Raw genomic sequence first — 6,588 nt, 5'->3', positions numbered from 1 at the left:
AACTTAGCTAAATTAGGTCGTGACAGTGATTAATGTAAAAACAAAATTATGCTGCTATAGGCAAAAATTGTGCAAAAAACAAATGTATAAGAATATCGAGAAGATCTATAAATCAATGACAATTTTGCACTTAGTATTAATTGTCACGCCTTCAAATTTATGTTCTGAACTCTCTTGCGCTTTTTATTGTAGGACTTGTAGACACGTGATTTTTGACCCTCCCCAGGTGTTTCACCTTCTAGTGTCTAAATATTTATTTTTATTTTTATTTTGATGTGTCGATTATTCTATTTTATTTAGTAGGTTTATTTATGAAAAAAAAAAGAACAAAAATATTTACTATTTTTAAAGTACAAGTTTTGTGTTTTAATGAAAGAAAAATAACAAAAAAAAAAAAGGTTTCTTTTAATCTAGTTTTTTTAGTTAATTACCTTTTAAATTTTTCCTTAGTGTAATGATTTAAGTTTTTCTTATTTTTTGATTTAAAAGTAGTTGATTAATATTTTATCTAGGTGTTTTTATTTAATCAAATGAAAAAGAAAATCGAACCAATAATAGCCCGCCACTTGGAAAAATTCCACCCTATCCACACAAAAAAAGCACATTCCATTTTAGGGAGGGAATATTCCTTTCATCCTTCAAGATATTTTTATTCATATGGGCATTTTGGGAAAGGGAAAAAAATAACACACTCAAAATTCTAGACTAGATACCCTATAAATATCTAATTATAGAAACCTAGACTGCACCTACCATTACCTAATAATCAGCCGCATACCTACAAACACATTACCAGCCTCTACACACCATCATCGACCATAAAAACACAAGATCCTAATAGAGAAACACATGAAAATAAGCCGCACACGAAACAAAAATTATCAGACGTAGAAACCTTCTTCTTCAATTCTCTAAAACACCCACCATAACATCTCCCAAAAACCACACTTTCGCTGGTGTTTCTTGTTTGTGGGTGAGGTCTCGTTCGAGGTCGTCAGCATATTTTCGGGGCAAAGGTTCTTGCTTTTTCTCTATGAGAGTGTAGTTGTTGTCCATTTCAACTATTGTACACAAAGTTGGAAGTTCTTATCAATATTGCAGAAGGTCTATGCAGTTTAAGGTCCAACTCTTTAACTTTCTGTTCATTCTTCATTTTAACGTTATGTGCTTATTTATGGATGATTTGTTATTGTAGTTTATTTGGATCTACGAGTGTTAGTGATTGATTGGGTTAAATATGATTTAAGTTTCTAAATGGGTGATACGAATAGGTAGTAATCTATGTTTGAGCTACGTGACTCTATTTTATTTTATATGATATTGAATGTTAATAGCCTTGTCGTTAATGGTGAATATCCAGCCCGTGGATCTCGGATTAATTCGATTTTTATTCACCTTTTTTGCTCCACAATTACTTTAGTTAACTTCATATTATAGATGATGTGTTTTTACGTGTTGATTAGATATATTGCTAATCTATTAGTTGATTTAAAGGAATTTTTTTTTTCTAAATCAGTAGCTTGTTTTACATCTTTATGTCTGATGATTTTCCATTAAAGGTTGGTCCATTGCTTAAGGTCGTATTAGTCATAAGTGGGTGCTTATCATGCTTTAGAAGAAATGTTCTGCTTTCATTCAGCAAATAAGTTGGATTATGAGGTGGTGAAATCAACACTTGATTCTAGTTTGTGATTTTGGGAGCTTAAATTGGATCATGTCACTTTATTTTCACTATTTTTGTCGCTATGAGTATGATTAGGCCAATGAAAAGTATTTTTTCAATTGCAGTTCTTCATTGGGTTTAGTGTGTATTTTATCATATTGAATTCGTCTGTTTTATGGATTCATTTTAAATGCACAATCTTGTTGGATACAACAGTTCTTCGACGTTTTAGCTTTATATCGTGTTTATCCATTGGTTTATTTCAAACCCCGTTCTAAAATAATAAAAGAAAAGAGCGGAAAAACCAACTGTAAGGGAGCGAGATGGGTTGCGAACACGTTTCAAAACCCATTGTCAAAAGAGATGCTCGAAGGAGAGTTTGTTGGGTTACGACCCAAATCAAAAGAATTTAGAAGTTAATTGATTAATTTAAGTGATAATTGACGATAATTCAGAAAGCGTTGCTGCCGATGAATCGTTTTAAATAAAATTTACTTACCATATTCGAAGGCTTTAAGTACGTTAGATGCTTATTTAGGGACGGGAAGCGGGCACGATCCATAAAGGCCTCAAAAGGCCGAGCTGCAAATCAAAATTTGTGGCAAGGTTGGAAAGTGCTGCTATCAGTACATCATACATTAACAAAAATAAAGTAAGTATTAAAGCGAATAAAAGGCGGGCTGTAAGTACGTATTTCATGGCTCATAAGCATAATCTTATCCAAAAAATTAGTTAAGCTGAATATAAGTCGATAAAAGCGACCGTGCTAGAACCACGTGACTCGGGGAATGCCTAATACCTTCTCCTCGGCCAACAGAATTCCTTACCTGGTCTTTTGTTTTCACAGACCAATAATAAAAGAGTCATTTCCTTTTGATTAGGGATTCATAAGGTAAATTGGAACACCAAAACTCAATTCCAAGCGGCGACTCTGAATAAATAACTAATCCCTTCTCAAAATGTCACTTCAACTGGAAAAACCCTTTGATAAATAAAAACTCGGCAAAAAAGGGGTGTGACAGGAGTTATTGAAGATTATTTAAAATATGCCGAGCGAGCAAGAAGTGTTTTGAAACAAAGCTAAAGCCATTGAGGTTGACAAAAGACTTTCCTCGTAGCGAACGCAACTTAATGTGTTTTCGCGTCAAACAATTTCGCATAAAGATGTCAACTTGAGGGTAAGGATTAAAGAAAAAAGTGGTAAAATCAGTTACTACTTTATTTAATTACTTTATTCATTGTTTAATTAGTTGAATTTTATGATTTTTGAAATCTTGTTTCTACAAATGTTAGGGTAAATGTTGCCCATGAAATTGACAGTTGAAATATTTAAAGTTTATGGCGCTAATATTATTTTGAAGAATTAGAAGTGCACACGAAAATTACAAACTAATTTTTATTTTACAAATTTCTTGATTGCACAAAAGTTTTCCCAATCAAAATAGAAGTGCTATGATATACGTTTCAAGAAACAGAGATGGGTTTGTCTAAAGAAAACAACTTCAAGCTATGAATAGGAAAAATGAAAATGACTATAATATTGGCCAATGTGGAGCAACTTTTTATATCCCATGAGCTTGAGAAGACTAGAGAAGTAACTTTAGCAAATTGCTCGAAAAAAAAAAGAGAATCAATTGTTACATTTAGATGGCAAACATTTTGGTAATGAAATATAATTATGCAGGTCGAGAAAGAAAAAAGAAAAGTAAAGTAAATTATTTGGTTATAGTATCTTCAGAATGGTTGATACATAAGGTGTGGTCACACAAGTGACATTTGTCAAATATTCTCATGTAATTGAAATCTAATTTGATTCTTCAATCTTTGTGTGTCTTTGCCTGATTTAGTTGATGACTATATGTTACTTATTTGAATCTCTTAGTATTCTATTTGTTTTTATTAAACTATTATTGTAATTCTATGTCGTTGAATTCACGTAGCCTATAGGGGATTTTCTATGCTAATAATACGTAAACATGAGTCTTTTTTAAAAATATTAGATTTTTGGATAAAGTCTACTAATTATACTACGTGATTCAGCATACACGTGCAACGCACGTGCCAAGGAACTAGTTAAGAAAAAAAAGACGACAATTTTTTTTTTTTTGAAGCTGTGTCAGCTGTTGTGTCCCAGTTTTCTCCTCCAACGTGAATTCTCCTAATATGAGTTGTTTTGGCCTTTTATACTAAATGTACATTTTTGGACCAAAGTACCTTTATCCAAATGCAATAAAAATGCGATTAATATTAAAACATATATAAATATGTTCAATATTAATGACAAGCCTAGGGGAGCCACATATCAAGCATGTGTATCGGGAGTACAACCAAAGAGCTATTCGTGTGTTGAATTATTAAAATTTGAAGAACACATTTTTATTAATTGTTAGAAAAAATTCTCCATCAGACTCACCAAGCCCAACAACATCACCCCTATTCATTAAAATAGAATTGTAATGAGATTTTTCAAAGGTTTTTAATAGATGCAGTTTCTTATTCTTTAATAGGGAGTTTTTAGCAGTAGACAAGTCCCGCAGCTTCATTAAAAAATGTCCAAAGTTAGCATTGGTAAGTCAGTTAGAAATTCATTAAAAATTGTCTGATGTTGACCTTTGCAAGCCATACCATACTTCAAGCAAAAATGTCTGATGGTTGTCCTTCACAAGGCCATACTTAAGACACAAATGTTCGAAGTTAAACGGGAATTTTCAACTTTAGTCACGTACGTCTGAAGTTATTCCTAAAGCATATAAACTTATATATATATTTTTTAATTTCATATATAAATTAAATGGAGATTCCAAAAATAGATGTTTGTGCACTTCGCCCCGTAATGGGCTCAACCAGACATTTGAATAATTTGGCCAAACTAACCCTCGTTGCTTTCAGCCTAGAAAGTAGTAATAGTGTGAGTTATCCACTTTCAGCCTTGTAATTGAAGAATATTATCGTCATGAAATTTTAAGGGGAAATTTCAAACTTCATGACAATTGTTATTTTAAAATTACAAGAGCTAAAAAGTAGCAGAAATTTACACCCAATGACCTTAAAAATTGGCGGCCTTGATCTTTTGACCCTCGTTGGTCCCATGCGAAAACCTTCAAAGTTAAAAGTCAAAACTTGTTAAACTTAGAGCTTGTTTGGTGTGAGGTGTTAAATAAAATAGTGAGGGTATTATATGTGGTATTATTTTGTACCATGTTTGATTGACATTTTGAGGCATGTATGACTAATATCGGGATTATTTAATACACCATAAGGTGTATTATTTTATACCATCACCACCATGGAATAACTTACCCATGGATAGGTTATACATGGACAAAAAACTAAAATGAGAAAACTAGCCTTGTTTTGTAACACAAAAACCTATAAATGCCAAGCATCAAAGGATAGAATTGTAACAAATTATTTTTTAGTTTTAAAAATAAATAAATATTCAAATGATATCTTTTGTGTCCAATTTAAGTGTAATCAACCAAACACCCAACAAAAAATAATCTTAGTATACTAGTTGTTGTATTGTTAATCCCTACATTACTAATCATTTAAATTTTGAGCAGGGGAAAATGAGGTCGAAAATTGAAGATGAGCCGCCTCTAAGGCCATTCTTGTAAATTGTGGCCATTTGTGAATTTTGTGCAGCACATCCAATGAGGAAGTAGCCCATCCATAGACCATTTACAAAGTCCAGTCCGAATAACTTCAACCGCAGGGCCGCTGCTCTCTGGCCTGGAAAGTTGATTTGCGTACCTAATTTGTTCCCTCCAATTTATATCCATCTCTGCTAAGTCTAAGTTACACGGACTCGGGTGCGGGTATCCGGTAAGGGTACGAATTCGAGTGTCGTATTCGGCAAAATCTAAATTTTAAGATTCGGGGGTGCGTATCCAGTTATGAATACGGGTGCAGGGATTCGGCTAAGAAAATTCAAAATTATATAAAAAATAGAGCTATAAAAATATTACAAATTTTGAGAGATATTCTTATGGAAAACTTACATGTATATTTGTATAATTCAATCTTTCATTCTCTAAGATGGGCATTATTCTTCCATTCTCCTACGAACACAATAAAATAGCAACTAACTATTAAAAGTGTATTGCAATAGAACAAATATAATTAAAAGAATCAAATGTAAACTAAAAGAAAATGCTCCTAAATAATATTAGTTATTGCTCCTAAATAATTTTAATTATTGCTCCTAAATAATTTTAATTAATATAAATTAAATGCTCTTAAATACTCTCATTCTTGATAAAGTTTTCTAAAATGCTCGATTATTCATCTTTGTCATTTTCTAAGTTATTTTCAATTCATTATCAAATTACATATTTGAAATTATGTAAAAAAATACTACTCCGTTTCAATTTATGTGAACTTATTACTATTTGGGGAGTCTACGAGGTGGTTCTTTGACCACGTTTATCTTACATTTTTTCTAAATTATTTGAATTATAGATTATCATGAGTTATAGTAATTTTTATATAGTTTCTAACTATATAAATTTTAGTTTTACACATTTAAAAAATTTATGTCAAAATTTACAGTCAAAGTTATAAAGTTTGATCCTCATACTCCGAAAAGGTTCACATAAATTGAAACGGAGAGAGTATAAGTTACAAAAATTAATAATTTAAATTATACGTTCCAAGAATAATCCGTTGTACAAAGGGGCCAATTTTATTATGTACAATCAGTAAATTTGTCTGTGCTTTTGTATGATTAAAAATATAAATTAATTATCAAAAAATTGACATGCTAATAATTAATTAAAAATTATCCCTATATTGTATGAGAAAGAAACATTTATGAATAGCATAATTAGGAGTCTTTCAATTTTGTGTCATAAGTAGCATATAATGAAAAATAAAAAGGGTAAAAACAGCATATATGGAAAATAAAGGGTCACTTTTGTAGGTTA

The 6,588-nt window shown here is 31.3% G+C and overlaps 1 long non-coding RNA gene across 1 annotated transcript; it reads left to right on the top strand.

Moving 5' to 3' along the window:
- The first annotated feature begins 326 nt into the window (after positions 1–326).
- Positions 327–1,878, top strand: LOC132068658 (uncharacterized). The gene is made up of 2 exons (XR_009417458.1): positions 327–1,120; positions 1,560–1,878. It is a non-coding gene; the product is annotated as an uncharacterized LOC132068658 (long non-coding RNA).
- Positions 1,879–6,588: the final 4,710 nt, after the last annotated feature.

Source organism: Lycium ferocissimum, chromosome 8, assembly GCF_029784015.1.
Source record: "Lycium ferocissimum isolate CSIRO_LF1 chromosome 8, AGI_CSIRO_Lferr_CH_V1, whole genome shotgun sequence".
Lineage (NCBI taxonomy): Eukaryota > Viridiplantae > Streptophyta > Magnoliopsida > Solanales > Solanaceae > Lycium > Lycium ferocissimum.
This window is presented reverse-complemented; position numbering and strand designations above follow the sequence as displayed.